Genomic DNA, 18,344 nt, shown 5'->3' with positions numbered 1-18,344 from the left:
ATGAATTGTGTTGCCATTTTAGAGATCACCCTCGAATGTTCTTATTAGAACAAAGCTGTATTGCTCTGTGGATCATTTTTCTATATTTAAAAATATGGCAGTCATGCATGATCAGGAGAATCTCCGGAGCGACGGGAAGCTCTGATGAGAAACGGCACGTTCTGCAGTGATTGAAAGTGAATTAGGATTGTATAACTTATTTCCATGCAAAAGGTGTTACTGGAGTTTAAAAAATTGTTGGAGCGTAAATGGTTATTTAATGATCTAACTGTTTACTTGCTGGAGGAAAACATGTACAGTCCCATGAATTTCCTGTGCCCCTCCCATTGTGGAGAATGCCACCTTCTATAGAAGGGAGTCTCCTTTTATTGGTGTTACCACTTTAGGAGAATTGCCTTGAAGCTCTGTGGTCCGTCTTTAGGTGTATCTTCCTGACCCAAGTGCTGCTAATGATTCCCTCACCGGGTTCTCCGAGTGGTGCTCAGTGCTGTGGTTACTGGTTTCAAAAGAGAGTAGAAACAAAATAGTAAATACAGGATTTACCTACCTTTAAAGTAAATCTACACAAAATGGAAGTGTTCACTGTTGGTGCCTAGAACAAACACAAAACTAAGAGAATTACACGTAGAAAGGGAACTAGGTTCTGATGGCACAAAGTCTGAGCTAGATTTCCCAAATCTGTCTTTGACCAGTCCTCTACAGAGGCGGAGGAAAATTGCTCTGAATTTACTGTTTCTCTTGCTCCCCAATCTGTCCCCAACCCTATCACCAGACAGCCTGGATTGGCTCCTCCACGCTGCCCGGTCCTCCCTTCCCTGCTTTAAATGGAGGGGGGAGTGCACCGTTTCTAGCCCGCCCTTTTACTCAAGGTAAGGGTATTGCTGTACCTAGAAGCACCGCCCGATTCCAAACATGTGTGGTCCCGATGGGCCCTGCCGTTACCATGCACACATCCATATCGGCCCTATTAGCCACCAGAAACGTGCGCCTCCGTGCGCACACCATTTCCTCCTTGTATCACCCACCATCCATCTCTGCACATGAGGAACGCGCGACTTGGGACCAGGTGCACACGCCTGCCAAAGGACCTTCATGAGCCAACCAGCCAGCAGATTTTCATTCCTGAAAAATACCGTACAAGCTGCATGCCATATGACATTGTTACAGGAATCGCTGTAGGGCCCCCGTGTCTCACACTCCGAGCCCTCTTCAGTACTAAAAACGTCTCCCGCAGGGTAAAGTACTTCCACATCCATTCCACACGTGCTGTCTCCCGACCCACTAATTGAGGCACAAGCCTGCCTGCAGTCGTCCCCCTCAGCACCGGACTTCTCTTTACGGACTCTGCACGTCTCCACCCTGGGAATCTCAGATGCCACACCTGACTTCATTAGGTATGCACATATGGCACGGTCTGCCGTGATTGCCTCAGGGTTCCCCCCTCCCCCCTCCTGGGTATTACCAGAGGCCAATACTGCCCTCCCCATGCTAAATACAGGCAATGCTGTACTGCATATGACTTAACACTGTTACTCCTGTATTCCCCATGCCTAGTAATACCATTTCTGCCTTGTCCATGCCAGATAGTAATAATGTTGCATTACATACGCCAAGTATTACTAATCTTGCCTTGCATGTGCCAAATGTTTATATTATTGCCTCGTATTTACCAAGTGCTGGCAATTCTGCCCTGCATGTGCCGAATATTAATACTATTGCTCCACATATGCCAAGTGCGCCCAATTCCGCCTTGCATGTGCCCAACGCTGATATTGTTGCATCACATATGTCAAGTGCTGCCAATACTGCCCTGCCTGTGCCAAACATTGAAGCTGTTGTACCACATATGCCAAATACTGCCAATTCTGTCTCGCAAACGCCACACATGGGTGCTCGTGCATCGACTATGCTAAATAATGCTGTTATTGGAGCTATTAATGCACATGTCTTCATCCCCCCCCCCCCGAGCCAATACCATACTGGATCTAACTGACTTTACCCTCTGCTTCTACATTGAATTTTCACCTTCCAACACCTGCCACCACAGGTAATATACCTGTCCGTGTCGCCTATCTGTTGCCTCCTTCACCACCTGGTGTCCCCAGGAATGCCACTACATTGCCTACCTTCACTCGTAAGGCCTCAACCTATGCCCCCCTTAGATGCGCCCTTATCAATGCCCGCTCAATCCTAGCCCATAACCTTGACGTTCATGATCTCATCACCAATGAAAACATTGACCTATTGATACTTAGTGAAACCTGGCTTGACGCAGCGTCGGGCCCATCCCTAGCCATACCATCAGGCTACACTATTTTTAGGCAAGACCAGAGAGGTGGAGGGGTAGCTCTTTGCTGAAGAGACCATTCCGATTAGAAGGGGAACTTGGATTTAATAGTGACTATCTTCATCTTAAAGTTAACCCCTCCCCGAACTGTACCATTGCCCTCCATGCCGCCTATCGACCACCAGGACATGTTTTGGACTTCCAAGAAGCCCCGATTCACACACACGCTGATAATATGAAAAAAACCCACCAAATCCATTCTCCCGGGAGATATCAACCTAGGCCTTAACGACCCCAACGACTCCCGAGCAGTATTCTTCAATAAAGCATCATCTACCTTCGGGTTCACTCGGGCTATCTCGGAACCTATTCACATTAAAGGTCGCACCCTTGTCTGGGTTGCCCACCATAACTGCTCTCTCATGGTCACAGACCTTTCTCTCATTCCTTTTCTGATCACCATTCCATTCAATTTGATCTCTATACTACAAATGGGTCCACTAAGCAAGTTACTCCACTTCCTCCGGCACTCACCAGAAGCTCTTGTCCGCTTACCAAGGAAAATCTCACTTCCAACCTCCTGGGGCCTGTGCTGCAGCCCCCTTTTTCTAATGACCCAGCGATTCTGGCTAGTGCTCTCAAATCCGTCCTCACCCAAGCAGTTGATGTGATCTCCCCACTCACCATAAGGAAATGTAAACGTACCAAGCACTCCAATACTTGGTTCTCACAAGAACTTCTTGAGCTACGCTCCAGGAAAAGGACAATGCCCTCCCATTGGAAAGCGAACCCTAATGACTCCTCTAACTCAGCTTTTACTACTACCTCTAAAGAATACAAAGCTGCCATAATCAAAGCCAAAGCCCCCTACTAGGATATCAAAGGCCAAATCGGGGACCAAAGAAATCTTTATCTTCTGAGAGTTCGAAACACCCCCCCGCTCCCACACACACACACACCCCCCCCCCCCCCAGACTCTCCACAAGGACAAAGTGGTGCAATATTATTCAATCTACCTCGCTTGACAAACAATACCGTTCAGAGTAAAATCCTCGCTCGCCAACAGGCACTTAGCCATCAAATATCCAATGTACACAGTGGCACGTCTGGTGAATCCCCTCCCTCTGCCTTAAAGGAAATTTAGCGAACATGACGCCCTAGCTCTCTTTAAATCCATTAAACCTTCCCATTGTAAAGGGGACACCTGACCAGCACAACTGATCAAAGCTTGTGCCCCTACCCTGGCCCACTTCCTTACTGCCTTTATTAATGTCTCCTTCCAGTCACAACTGCTCTCAAGGAAGCATGGGTACGCCCTCTCCTTAAGAAACCTGCACTTGACCCAACGGTCCCAGGGAACTGTAGACGCATCACCAAAGTCCCATTTCTATAAAAAAAATCCGCGACAAGGCAGCCTACCTGCAAGTCCAAATATTCCTAGAGGCGAACAACCTCCTTGGCCTCAGGCAGTCTGTCTTCCGTCCAGGACTGAAACTGCACTTCTAGACCTTAAAAATCGAATTGACGATTTCAAAGATGCAGGCAAACCTGCTCTCCTTCTGCTCCTTGATCTGTCTGCAGCTTTTGATTTGGTAGACCATAATACTCTTTGCCACCATCTCTGTTCCGCTGCCAACTTCTCCCCTAAGGCCGTTGCTTGGATTACCTTGTTCCTCCAGCAAAGGGTTCTGAAAGTCTTTTCTGACTCAGCCTGTGCCCACCTGAGCGACATAAAATGCGGAGTCCCACAGGGCTCCTGCATTTCACCTACCCTTTATAACATATTCACGAGGCCACTGTTCAACATTCTGGATGCACTGGGCATCACATAGACTAATTATGCTGATGACACGCAGGTCCTTATTCCCCTTACCGGCGAATATGAGGCTGATCTGAAAACCCTTAACTTCATATATTCCACCATCCAAACATGGATGGCAGAAAACTGGTTGTTCACCTGCCACCCTTAAGAAACTGGACAAACAATACAGCTCTTTCATGATTGATAACATGCCGATCCCTGTATCTAAAGCTCTCAAGACCTTGGGTGTCTACTTGGACTCCAACCTCTCTACGAACAGGCAAATCAACGTCATTGCATCAACATCGGCATACCATTCTAAATTGTTCAACGCAGCTAGACCTTTTCTGTTGGAACAGAACTGCCTCACCATTGCTAGAGCAATAATTGGACCTCGGTTGGATTACTGCAATGCCCTCTTTGTAGAGACGTCCGCCAAAAACATTACCAAACTCCAATCCGTCCAAAATAATGCCCTTTGGGCTGCCACCGGCATTGCCGAGAGGGAACATGTCTCTGAGACCAGGAAGCAGGTTCACTGGCTCCCCATAAAAGAACGGATCATCTTTAAAACTCTTGCCTTGATACACAAATGTGTCCTTAACCTGGCTTCCCTCTACCTTTCTCAAATAATATCCAAACCCATATCAGCCAGACCCACCAGATTGGCATACACTAACAGAATCTCCACTCGTAAATTCCAGGAAATTCACGCAGGAGGTTCCAGCTTCCCTGTCTTGGCTGCGGCCCATTAGAACACCCTATTTCACCCCCCAACCCCCCCTCACATTAGAAGTATGAGTCTTGAGTCACATCTTGCCTTCTGAAAAGTGATAAAAACGTTGCTGTTTGTGTAAGGGTATCATGATTAAACCCTTACTCCCATTCAATGCAGCATGCCTTACTCTTTGTGATGTAACCTTCTTTGTAAATGTATTATATCCCAACATGTAACCACTTATGTATGCATCCTACTAAGTTCTCACTGCTAGGATACACGCTCACTGTAACCATGAGCTAAGTAATCTTCCTGTAACTAAGACATTATCATGCAACAGCGCCTCGATGCCTATCGGCTGTAAGTGCGCTTTACAAATGCAAATAAATAAAATATAATGCAGAATTCCCTCAAACTACAACAAATTTGGTAGAAGGACAAGTAATGTGACGGGAAGGAATTGGATTGGAGCAGTTGAACCTCAAGGAGGACGGAAAAGATACTGGTACATGACAAGGCAAGAGTTGACTGGGCCAGAGAGCTCGAATTAGAACTCAAAATCGAGGAGTTCGGGCTTGAAGCAGCAAAGGCCAAGAGCACCCTTCTCGTGTCTGTGTGTGTGTGTGTTTTGGTTTAAGTACTGTAAAAAAGCTTGTACAATGGCTGCCTTTTTTGCTTCTGAGCAGGCTTTTTCTTATGCTCGATGGGTGAACTGCTTCAAAGTGTTTGAGCACGATTTGGACTGGATGGAGGGAGCTAAGCAAGAGAATTACAGCAACATGAAGCGGTTCTCTATCATGGCACTCGGGCTGGGACAACTGCAAGCTTCTCTGCTATGTATTAGCTGGGCTAAACAGCAAGTTGATAGTGGAGTGTGGTAGGACTCCCTTTAAATACCTTAATAATGTTAAGGATCGCAAGGAAAAAAAGTGAACAAATCCCACCTGTTATGCATGAGTGACTTTCAAAGGTGGGCGAGGGGTTACTAGTAAACTCATTGAAGGCATGGTTTATTTAATTATGCTTGTTCATGTTAGGAATACTTTTTCACCAGAGCTGTATCAGCACCTTACTAACTGGAGTATTGGACATGGGAAGCTGGCAGCTGTTGCGCACTTGAAGGGGTATCTTACAAAACAAGGGGACATCTCAGAGTTGAAGAATTCTGATCGGGAAAATTCTTCCTGCCTTCAAGGCCCCAAAATAAAAATGGGCAATCTTCTTGGGGTGGGCTCCATAGGGATAATGGTAATCCATCATTCCTTAACTCTCAAAGGGATTCTGAAGATTATGACCACCCAAAAGATAGACCTTGGGGTTTTAAAAATCAACAGGAGTTACGGACCTTAAGCCTAGACTCTGAGGATCTCTGCGATTCTGGGGAAGACCTCCTACAGACCTCTGCGTGGGAGACCGCTCAAGTGGGGAAGTAGTGATTTCCGCCCACCCAATACCAGACCGTACTTGCATGTCCTGTTAGTAGATGCTCCAGCAACCACTGGGTTGAGAAACATTGCAGCAAGTGTTACTGTGGTGGACAATCCATTGATTAGGACAAAGGTTCTGTTAAACTGGCCTTGGCAACCTGCAAGAGCCCTGAAGAGTTTCTCATTGGTAGCATAACACTTCAAATAGCTGACAAACCGCAAGTGCTTCCTGTCAACGTCTGTAACAGGGGAAGCAACTCGCCCAGACCCCAGGAAGGACAGGGTTCGCCTGGAAGGGAGAGGGCAATCCCAAACACACAGCAGAATGGCACACCAGGGACAACCAATCGGAAGGGAGGCAGGACAATGAGGGGGTTGTTTTTTCTCCTTTCTGACCCGGCCAGAGGAGGCCATGGAAAGGCATCGGGTTTACACCTGGATTTCTTAGGACTGATTCTATACTCTGGCCTGGTGGACAGATGTATAGAAGCCTGGGTCAATTCTGGGAGCTGTAGCCAAACCAGTTCAAGGTAGCAGTGACGACGGGTCTAGGTTAAGTCTCAAGAGGTGGTGAGCTTGTAAAGTGTCCACAAGGAGTACACACAATGGGAATCACAAATTACACTAAGACAGTATATATATAAATTATTATTTATGGCCAAATATCACTATGAAAAATGACTACAAACAGGTAGAAGTATCACGCAACAGTATGAATAGATTACATATATACAGTTAATAGAGTAGGGTATAATACAAATCAAACCCCTGTAAAAACAAAGTACATATTAGGCTATGCACTACAGGTCCACAGAGAGAATTAATTAACCCTATCTTCAAAAGTCCTCCCTTAAGTTGTCTGGGGCCTTATGCCCCTTTCGGACGGTGGTCGCTGCAGCACGGCGAAGCAAAGGGCCTCTCGTCGTGGTCTGACTTTCCCCTCCTGTCTCGGGTCCCCTTGACGCTAGGACTCTGAAATTTCACTGAGGTAAGTCTTGTAGGACAAGCTGAGGATCCTCCAAGTTCCAGGCCTCCACACGGAACGGCAACGTCAGCAGCACGGTAGCCCAAACTCTGAGCTGGTCGGCCACAGGACGGTCCCGGGACAGTTCTGGCAGCTCATTTTCACAGGGTACTGAGCAGACATCTGGAATGGATGTTCACTCCACGGGTCGCAGCTCTGTCGCAGGATTGTTGAAGATCAGTAGCAAGACCGGGCTCCTCCAGGACATCAGCAGAAGTTGGTTGCCAGGCCTCCTTCAGACAAGTCTCCGGTCTCTTCACAGGTCTCACAGCTGGACAGGAGTCTTAGCTCCTTCAAGTTACTGAGTCAAGCAAGAAATTCAACATGAAGAAATTACTTTTTGTGTAGTAGCAAATACCTAACACATTTTCAACTGTCAGTTGAAAATGTGTTAGGTATTTGCTACTGCACACAATGTCATTTCTTCATGTTGAATTTCTTGCTTGACTCAATGTCAAGACACCTGTCCTCTTGTCCTCTTTTTTATTTAACAATGTGTAACCCTTCTTATGTATGTTTTAAACTTACATATAAAACAAAGTTTCATTGAATAAATATTACCTCGAGTGTGATCCTATTTAGCTAGTTAAATAAACCACTAGCCTAAAGGAGGGGTAGCCTAGTCTCTTTCCTTTTTGCCTTGATACTTACCTTGCCTTCCAGAACCAGGCCACACTGTAACAAAAAAGAAGGCTACCGCCCTTTTTCTTTTTTTTTTTCCTTCCTTCAAGTCACTCCAGTATCTCTGAAGAGTGGGTGCATGGATCCTCTTATTCCCAAAAGCCAGCTAGGAGCCGACTCCCAATAGCAGAACTATATATATATACCCCACCCCCTGGGAATGCCTGTGCATAATAATCGGACCCACTGAAACCCGTGTGTGGATTTGGACCAAACAGTCCCAGCCCACATCCTGTCAGCAAACACACATAGCCCTCCAGTAGCCCACCAAAAGCTTCTGCTTTCCTGGGCACTGGAAGTCCATATAAGGATTTACCTGGCCTCACCAGTCAGGAAGAAGGCTAAATAACAAGATGGCCAAAGGACAAGTGAAAAACCTTGTGGCATGGTCACTAGGCACAGTTAGTAGCCAAACGCAGTAAATGCGGTAAGGCTTAAACAAAAAGCACCAAAAAATGGTAAGCTGCCACCGGATTGTCCATTTAGCACACCTAGAGTAACCATAAATCCTTTGAGTGTTAGTCTAGGGCAAAACAAAAAGTTTACACCATTGTAGGATGCATTGTACAATTATAAAAGTTACCACAAGTGATAAGTTACTAAAAGTAGTGACAAAGTAACTAGACTAAGGGAAACAATGTTTCCCAGTACTGACAGCCTGGAGGACATGTCAGTTTCCCCATAACCGATGAGCAAAAGACATTGTAGGGAATCTTAAGGCTTCACTGCACTGTAAAAAGTACAGGACATGATCAAAAATCAAAGCAAAAAGTTTGGGGGTCCATTAAAATGGAAGGAAAGGTGCAGTAAAGAGAAATCTTTGCTAACACTTGGGCATACTAAGAAGGTATAGCAGACCTGGAAAGGAAGGCCGGACCAGGACAAGGGAAGAGCCACGCTTCAGTTGATGGCCTGGAGGCTCCCCCCTCCCATCTATGTGAAAAGCACCCGTCTGGTTGCCTGATTTACCCCACTTGCTCATCTTGTAGGGTCGTAACCTGACCGTCTTCCTTGGAGTTGTCTCGATGCTGTGGTAGGCCCGGTTGGTATGTCCTGGTAATGAGAACACTGTGGCAAATTTTTTGATAACATGATGCAGCTCTCTCCGCTCAGGTCGCAGTTGCGGATTGATGTTTAGTGCCTCCTTTCCGATGTGTTCTCCACCTTGTTGCATCTCTTCCAACTCATTTCTCTCAGTATTTATTTGAGAGGGGGCTCGACCCATTTCTTCAGGAGATTGACGTGATAGGTCTGTAGTGGAATCTTCTTGTTGTACTCTGTTTGCAACTGATCCGATTACTTGTTCTATCGTGTACGGACCTCTCCAGGCGGCTAGCATCTTGTTCTCGGAGGTGGGAAGGAGTACTAACACCTTGTCACCCGCTTGAAAGGTTTGCATTCGGGTGCCCAGGTTATATTGTTTCTCTTGTCCCCGTTGAACTTGTTGAAGGTGTGTTTGTGTGATTTGTCTGTAGGTTTTCCACTCTCTCCCTCAACTGGTCTGCATATTCAGTCAGGTTGATCTCTTGTTGAGATTGCTTTTCCCAGCCTTCTTTCAATAGATCCAAGAGGCACATTACTGGTCTTACGAATAGGCGCACACCCTGTGGATGACTGCGGTGTGTTGCGAAGGGTCATTAGTATCCATGGAACCAGTCAGTCCCAATTCCTGTCCTCTGGTTTCAGGGGCTTCCTCAACATCTGCTCATTTGTCTGGATATACTGTTTCACCAGCTCATCGGTCTGTGGATGATATATAGCGCTGTTCTCAACTGTTCGATGTGTAGGGTTTCACAGACCTGCTTGAGGATGGTAGACCTAAAGTGTGTGCCCCTATCAGTCACAATTTTGCAGGGTATGCCTACGCGGGCTATGAATGGAACTAAAATGTCACAAATTTTCTGTGCATTTGTGCTCCTAAGAGGGAAGGCTTCTGGGTATTGAGTGGCGTAGCCCACAATTGCCAACAAATATTTATGGCCCTGGATCGAGGGGACCCACAACATCCATTCCTATGCGATGAAGGTTCCGATATCAATGGCATGAGGTGCAAGGGTGCTCTTGGAACATTGGCTTTATTTTTCTTTTGGCACTCTGCACACTGTTGGCAGAATCAAGTTGCTTGTCTGTGGACCCCAGCCCAGAGGAACCTCCCCAGGATCTTCTGGATAGTCTTCTCTGCTCCCAGGTGTCCTTCTCCTACTTGTAGATGAGCCACTTCCAGGACGGTGGCTCGATATTTAACGGCCACCAGCAGTTACCTGACGACCCCCTCCTTCCAGTATGTTCATGGCCCTGTAGTACCGTCCATTGATTTTCTCAAAGTAGGGACCTTCTCCTTTCTGAGTTCCCTGCCTGGCTGTTTGGGAATACCTCAGGGTGGGGTTTAACTCCTGGGTCATCCTGAAGCTATCGCCTTGCTCATCTATTTTCCAGTCACGGTTATGTGAAATATCGCCTGCTCAAGTCATTTCCATTGTAGGTTCCTTTATTCTTTCCGGCATCTTGGTAGGCGGAGGGTAAATCCCGCTATCGTAAAATGGGGCGCTTTCTAGCCAGCCTTTGCTCCCCCTCTAACTTAATGTTTTATCTGTCGACGGATATCTTTTCACATTCCCGTGCACGCACCTAATCGGTATGCTTGAATTGCTCTCACGCATCTCAACTACCAGATCGGTGCTGACGGCCGTCTGCAGACTTCCTGAGTCTATCTTGGCTCGAGTGGGCTGGCCATCCACCTCTGCCTCACAGGTATACGTATATGCGGTTTGTTGCAGGCCTCCAGGTGCTGGGTAATCTCCTTCTCTTAGGGCTTTAAAGGTTCCAATGTCTTTCAGCTCCACTTGACTCCTTTTTGAGTCTCAAAATTACTTGGAGGAGCAGAACTACTGTGCATTTGAACTGGCAGTTGGGATTTAACCCTGGTATATTTTTTAACATTGCTGGGATCAAACCCTGCTATAACTAGTTTAAGGATTAAAATGACTGGGAACTAGAGTGCGCGCCTGACTTTCTTTTATTCCTTTTCGGGCATATTCGTGCAAAATGGCCCCATTCCCTGCAGTCGATACACTGGGGCCCCCTACACACCATACCGCTAGGTCTATTCCTCCTGTTCTATTTCTTTGTCCCTCTACCTCCATTCTTCTATTCATGGGGTTCAACCATCATCCTTCATTGAATAGTTCTACTGGTGAGATCGGTCTCGACTCTCCCAGTGTTCTCCCCGACGGACCAACTGTCGGCAATCTTCCTTGCCCTGCCTTCTGATAGGCCGGCGCAGTATTGACTTCCTCCGTCAAACTGGGTCTATAGTGCTGCCGTACCCCTCGCTGTATCGGTGCGGGTAGACGTCAACAAATTGCTCTAACAGAATTCTCTCAGCCATCTGGTGTTGTGGTAGTGGCTGTTTGAACCATTTTTTAGCTTGTTCTTTTACCCAATAGAATAACTGCCTGGGTGTTTCCTCTGGCCTCAACCTGGTTTCTCATAATTTCACTTGGTAGGCCGCTTCATCATGTTCCAGCGATTCTAATACCACCCTTTTTACAGCTATGTAAGGTGTATCTCCTGTCGGTTTTGCTGCCTGGTAGGCACTTTGCATTTCCCCTGTCATAAGAGGGGCGAGGAAGTGACTCCATCTAGCCATTGTGCATTACGTGCCACCCTTTCAAAGTTCACAAAAGAATGGGCTGGGTCCTCTGCTGGTGTATATTTTTGCAGTGCTGTGGCTGGCACTTTATAAATGCCATATCATATCACTTGCGTGTGCCTTCTCAAATTAGCTGCTTCCAACAATTGGATTTGTTAAAGCTGTATGGCTTTTTGGAAGATCTGTCTATTGGCTTGGGCTTGTTGATTTTCACCTGCAACGCCTGTTGTAGCTGATGCTGTCCTTCACTTAGGGACTAATAGAGCTTCCATGGTGTCCTTTTGTATCCCACTGCTTGCCACCAAATGTCACAAAACGTTGCCAATGATAATGCCAGACCACCTTTATTGGTTAAAACCCACCAACTTTATTTCTTATCAGTTGCTCTTAACCTTGCACAATGTTTGTTTTCTTTATTATCTCAAGGGGAGACCGGGGTGTGTCTGTTGCTTTACACACTGTTGGTTCTTATTATGTCACGAGAGACCGGGCGTCCCTCTCTTGCTTCGCGCACAGCGGATCCAGTGTGTAGTCTTGTTTTCCTTCTTTCTCTGTGAGGGAAATCTGGGTTACTCCGGCAACTTCAACGGCAGCCTCTTACATGGCTGACAACTCGAGGTTTCAACTCTTCCACAATGCCTCCAACATGGCTTTTCTCTCTCAGCTTCCACTGTTTCTTTTTGTGTCTCAGTACGCCAACCTTAACGGTTCCTCATTCCCTTCGCACACCTCCTGAGGGGCCTACAAAACACACACTAACAACGTTAATCTCTCTCTGACTAGAGAAAAGCACCCAACAGGCACACTGACTACTTGGATTCCGCCCCCTCCCGGCTCATTAACCCTGCCTCTCCCAGCTGTGGGGTTATCCTGTGCTGTCTGGGCCCTTGTCCTTACAAGGCCCAAAATGGAAGCTTGGAAACCAATAAAATTTGGAATTCCAATAGGCCTCCCTCAACCGAGCCTGACCCCCCCCAAACTCCTTGTGCACCCCAGTGTTATGAGTGCGGAAAACGGGGGCGCATTGCATGCAATCGTTAGGTATGTTTGTCTAATGTCCATCTGGTGTGGGACTTCATAAGACTCCTGTCTTGGTATTGGGGACCCAACTCTTAATATAAGCCTGTACTACACAAATTGGTAGAGTGGCTGAGCAGCCAGGCTTATCTTAGGAGGGGTAATGTGAGCTGTAGAGCAGTCCCTTGAAATCGGTCAATGCAAGGATCCAAGTAAGCTCTTGCACACTTAAAGTTATATAAAATATATATATTTATGTATGCACAGTGCATCTAAAAATACAGCAACCAACCATAACATTAAATGGAAAATGGAATAAAATTATATCAGAAACAATAATGCAGGTGAGTAACTTGGTCTATGCTTTACATGTCATCACACAGTGACATTAATAAAGGTCAGTATCATCACTTTTACAAAATTGAGTTGTTGGGCGGGGGGTCGAGTTAGATCGAGCACGCTTTACCTACAGCCCTCTGGGAGGAAAGGCTATTGTAACAGTTGCTAGTTTCCTAGCAATAATAAGCGTTCTACAATTTAAAATGTATGGAGGAACCGGCACTGACAAAGCCAATTTGGTTGAGAAGAAGAGCCTTCAGGAAACCAGTACACCCAAAGTCAAGTGGCTAGTTCTAGTTCTGATGCAGTTCTTCAGAGAACATTTAAATCAGTCAGTAGTGCTTCAAGAAACACAGGAGCTCAAGGGGAACCTACCTGCTAGGGCACGAGCTGTAAGGCCTGCATGAGGGAGTTGAGGTCGACTCGAAATTGAAGATTGTAGCACGTCCCAAGCCAAGAAGCACCGAAAATGGCAAAAGGTATTTATACCCCGAGCCTCGCAGTACCTTTTTAAAAATTAAGCAGAATGTGTAGTTGACTTACTTCCTGATGTACATCTTGATTCCTGCTCCTTGGTTGTGGTGACGAAAGGGGGGGACCTTTGGCGGGCTTCTGCGGCAGAACTCTGGAGAGGGACTAAGCAGCAATGGGTTCCACTTGCTTCACTGGCTCTGTGGTTTTGGCGCCTTTTTCTCAGCGCTACGAAGGAATGAATACTCCCAGTTGGATTTTCCTCGGTTCTGAACTTGGGTGAGGGGTCTTTTGACAAAATTCCTGCTTCTGTAGGTCCACACGGCTGCCTGCGAAGTTTCATCCAGATTCGTTCTTCGGAAGACAATGCACTCTATGATGGTCCAGGTACCCTGGGTATTGGGATATTGCAGCCCAGCAAAGTTACAGCCAAGTCGGTGGGGGGAGGTGAGAGGGAGGAAGTTGTCCTTTGTGGGTCTTCCCTGTTGATCTGGAAACAAGTCAGCACAGCTGCAAGGCTTCACTGGTGCTTTCACTGTCCCGGAAGGTGCTGCGGGCTTCTCTGCTTGTCTTCTTCGGATTCCTTGTTCCAGTGGTTGACTCTGTAATTGCGAAATCCTCACCTTTTATCCGGGATAACATTCATTCAATCACGCAGCTGTCAATCACCTGGAGGGTGGCTGTCTAGGACAGCCAGCTGCCCAATTGCAACTGGTTTCACCAAGGCATTCCTTCAGACAAAGGACAGCAATGTTTTGGGCTCCTCCCTCTTTTCCTGCCTTCCCACAGAAACTGGAGCCTGGGCGGGCTTCAGGGCTGAAGCCTGCCAAAGGCAAAACACACAAAGGACCCAAACCTATTGTACAGGATAGAGTAAAAGCCCAGAAGGTACTGCCAAACTAAAAATGGCGAAAAAAGAAGACTGGCTATTTTGGAAAAGTGGTCCTCCATGGGTGCTGTACTGCAGCTGAGAAATCAGTCTGCTAGTAACCTGAACAAAAGGTAGTAAAAAGTAACTACTGCCACTAGCCATTTAAGTCAGTCAGTGTAACAGTTACCTAGGAAGTGGGATAAGGAGTTACTAGATAAACACCCAAGCACTGGTGCATTCCCGAAGTCTACAAACGCTGATAAGCGAAGAGCTAGAATGTGCTACTGAGTATTAAGACTGAGCTGTAGGTATCCGATGTATAGATGGTGACATAAACCCCACTTCCCCTAAAAGTAGTACCCATACAGATTTTGGGTCTGGTTGGTCATGCATTTAAACTTTGCTGTCTTGCCCTCCCTTACTAAACCCCTTGTGCTGGGGTCAGATGCACCTGGATTTACAGATATAATCTGGATTATCGAAATAGAGTGGTGGAAGAATGTGCCTTTTGCCCACAAAGAGATGGGTACACCTGACGAAAGAGAGATGAAGTCCCGAAAGGAGAAGAGCTGACAAACCTATGTGGCACACTCAGACAATGTGCCCGCTAGCTGTTGATAGGAGAAGCGATAAACAAGATATCTACTGAATGGCTCAGGAGCTCGAGCCAACCCTCCGACACATACAAGAAAATGCGCAGGATCATCTCCCTTCACCCAGGATACACTTTGTGAAAGGAAAAGGCCTAGTTTACCTGGTAGAAAAAAAAGAGGACAGTGAACCAGTTTTCCAATTACTGGTCCTGCTAAAGTTCAGGAGAATGGTGCTGGAAGCAGCCCACAACCAGGTGGTAGAAGGCCACCAGAGCTTGGAGAAAACAATTTGAGTAAAATAGTACAGCAAATTATTAATTTTTATTTTTTTGGGGCAGGGTGAGAGGCGTATACAGAGAAACGGCACTCCTGTTGAAGGTGCCTGGAATATTAACTTAAAATCAGAGCCAATATACCTAAAGCCCTCTTCCAACACATGCCCCTGATTCAGGAACCCTTCCACTGCATAGCAATGGAAATTGCAGGCCCTTTGGACCCTTCCAGTAGGGGTCATAAATATCTCGTAGTAGTGATTTACTATGCAACAAGGCACTCTGAGGCTTTTACCTTGGGAGCATCACTGCCCTCAAGTATGTAACACACTCATACTCTTTATGACCTGCGTTGATTATACCGAATAAGATCGTCGCAGATCAAGGGATGGATTTTACATCTAACCTGATTTGACTAATGTGCCAGGCCCTACACATCGTACACTTTTTTGTAAGTTTGGCAGTCCACCACCCCAAGACGGCTTGATTTGGTTGAGCGTCACAAGCAAACCATCAAGCAAATGCTTCGCAAGACAATGGACCAGGGAGCTGTAACTGGGACAGATTGCTGCCTTTTGATACTCGTGAGGCTAAGGAACACACCTAGATCTACTGGATTTTTTTCCCATTGAACTGCTCTGAGAGTTGACCAAGAACTTTGTTGAACCACCTCAGAGAAGAATACGAGGACCAACTGGAGTTGTCTGTAACTGAATACGCTCATCATCTACCTAAACACATGAAGAAACTACAAGACATGGGCAGAGACCATTTCCAACAGGCCCAAAGAGTCCAGGAGAGCTATTACAACTGAGAAACTAGGCTTTGAACGTTCCAGCTGGGCGACATTGTGATGGTGTTGCTCCCCCACTATTGAGAACAAATGACTTTCCTTCTGGAAGGGGCCCTGTACAAATGAATGTGTGATCGGTCCGGTGACGTATCAGTTACTACAAGAAGACAGGTGGCAACTATATAGACCTATTGTGTAAACCTGTTGAAGGAATGGGAAGAACCAGAGCCATTGATGGCCCTAATCACCAGCGCCTCAAGGGAAACCCCGGAAATGCACCCACAATTGGAACCAGGGAGCATAGAGGGCATGCACATCAATAAGGATTTAACAACAACATGTAGTACATCTCCTGTTGAACTCGTTAGAATCCACTATCTTCACACTTCTGGGCCGAACGTCAGACTATCGCACCAACCACACTGTACCCAACCACATGGTCAGATAGCGACCATATCGGATACCCAAAGCCTGAGTCAAAGCCGTTGAGAATAACCAGGTTACTCACCGTAGTGAACACCTTACTCCTAGTCCATAGTCCCCTTTCCTCCATACTTATGGGACATTCCTCCGTCCTGTGGGATGGGACCGGAGCACTTTGTAAAAACCATCCAAAAATGTTGCATACATTTTTAGGCCTTACTCTCTTTCTGCGCGGGGCCCGGCACGCGGCCATAACCCCACCCATCTTGGCTCAGCCCCGCGCATCGCCCATCAGTCCTTTTCTATCACCAAGTCCAAGACCTCTTAGCAATAACAGAGGAACCTTATTAGAGGGGACGGCGGGCAGCCGTATGGCGGAAAGGGGATTCTGGACTAGGAGTAAGGTGGTCAATACAGTGAGTAACCTGGTTACACTCCTACGTCCCTTTCCTCCATACTTAAGGGAGATTCCCAAGCACTCCTTAAAGGAACTATGGGTGGATGGAAAAAACCCTTACTGAAAAAGGTTCTTCAGCACAGCCTGACCAAACTGAGCATCAGATCTTGAGCTCATGTCTAGACAATAATGCTTACAAAAAGCGGATGGCGAGGCCCAAGTAGCCGCCTTTGCGATGGTCTCCGAGGGGACATATTTCTGAAAGGCAACCACGGCTGCCTTGCCCCGCCCCAGGTGTGCATGAATACCTTTAGCCCTTGGACGGTGTAAGTCTCCGTAATGCAGACAGCGATCCATCGAGAAATAGTCGCTTTAGAGGCCTGCTTACCTTGTGGATTACCAAAGGTCACAAACAGTTGAAAAGAACTCCTAAGCTCGGATGTTCTGTCCAGATAGAACTTAAGAGCCCTTCTAACATCGAGGCAATGCAGAACCCTTTCTGCCTCTGAGGCAGGGTTCGGAAAAAAGACTGGCAGGGAGATTACTGGTTCAGATGGAACTCTGATACCACCTTCGGCAGGAAAGTAGGATTTGTCCGTAGGACCACCTTATCCTTGTGAAAGACCAAGAAGGGATGCTCCACCGACAAAGCCTGGAGCTCACTCGCACGCCATGCTGAAGTAACGGCGACCAAAAAGGACACCTTCCACGACAGGTGCTTGAGGTCCACCGTGGCCATTGGTTCGAAACGTTTATGGCACAGCGCCGTCAGGACCACATTTAGATCCCACGTCAGGTGCGGACTACAAATCGGAGGATAAAGGCGCGTCAAGCCTGCAAAATGCCTCTTAAACACTGGGTTAGACAGAGAGTAAGAGCATTAGATCGGTAAGCGGAAACCGCCGAAATATAATTCCTGCATGACAGAACGTGAATGCCCGACTCTGCTAAGTAGGATACAAAGCACAGTACTGTGTCAATTGTAGCCCCCCTTGGGTCCAACTGCTTGTTTAAACACCAATGACAGAACCTGAGCCATTTGCTTCTGTACTGGGACCTAGTTGAGGGTTTTCTGGCTGCCTGGATAATACGCATGTTATCCGCAGACAGGCCAAGATACTCTAAAGACTTGAACTCGGGCACCATGCCTACAAGCTGAGCGATTGTGGGGAGGGGTGCCACAGCTGCTGTTCCCCCTGGTGAAGAAGATTGGGGGTCACCGGTAACCTGATCGGTGGATACACCGACAGGTGTTGAAGTTCTGAGAACCAAAACCTGGCCGGCCACCACGGGGCTATGAGTAGAATAGAACAGTTCACCAAGTTCTTCAATTTGCAAATCGTCTGGTGAACTAGAGGCAGAGGCGGGAAAGCATAAGCCCTCATGTTGTGCCATGGAATCTCGAGAGCATCCCCTAGAGAGGAGGCTCCCAGCATGCTTCTGGAGCCATACAGAGGAAGCTCCTTGTTTGCTGTCGAAGCAAAGAGGTCTACTTCCGGTGTGCCCCAATGCAGGAAAATCCATGAGAGGACCTCTGCCTTCAACTCCCACTCGTAGCTGACCATCGTCCGCCGGCTG

The sequence above is a fragment of the Ambystoma mexicanum genome, chromosome 11 (genome assembly GCF_040938575.1).
Source record: "Ambystoma mexicanum isolate Mex_15411 chromosome 11, UKY_AmexF1_1, whole genome shotgun sequence".
NCBI classification, from domain to species: Eukaryota; Metazoa; Chordata; class Amphibia; order Caudata; family Ambystomatidae; genus Ambystoma; species Ambystoma mexicanum.
Note: the sequence above shows the minus strand (reverse complement) of the source record.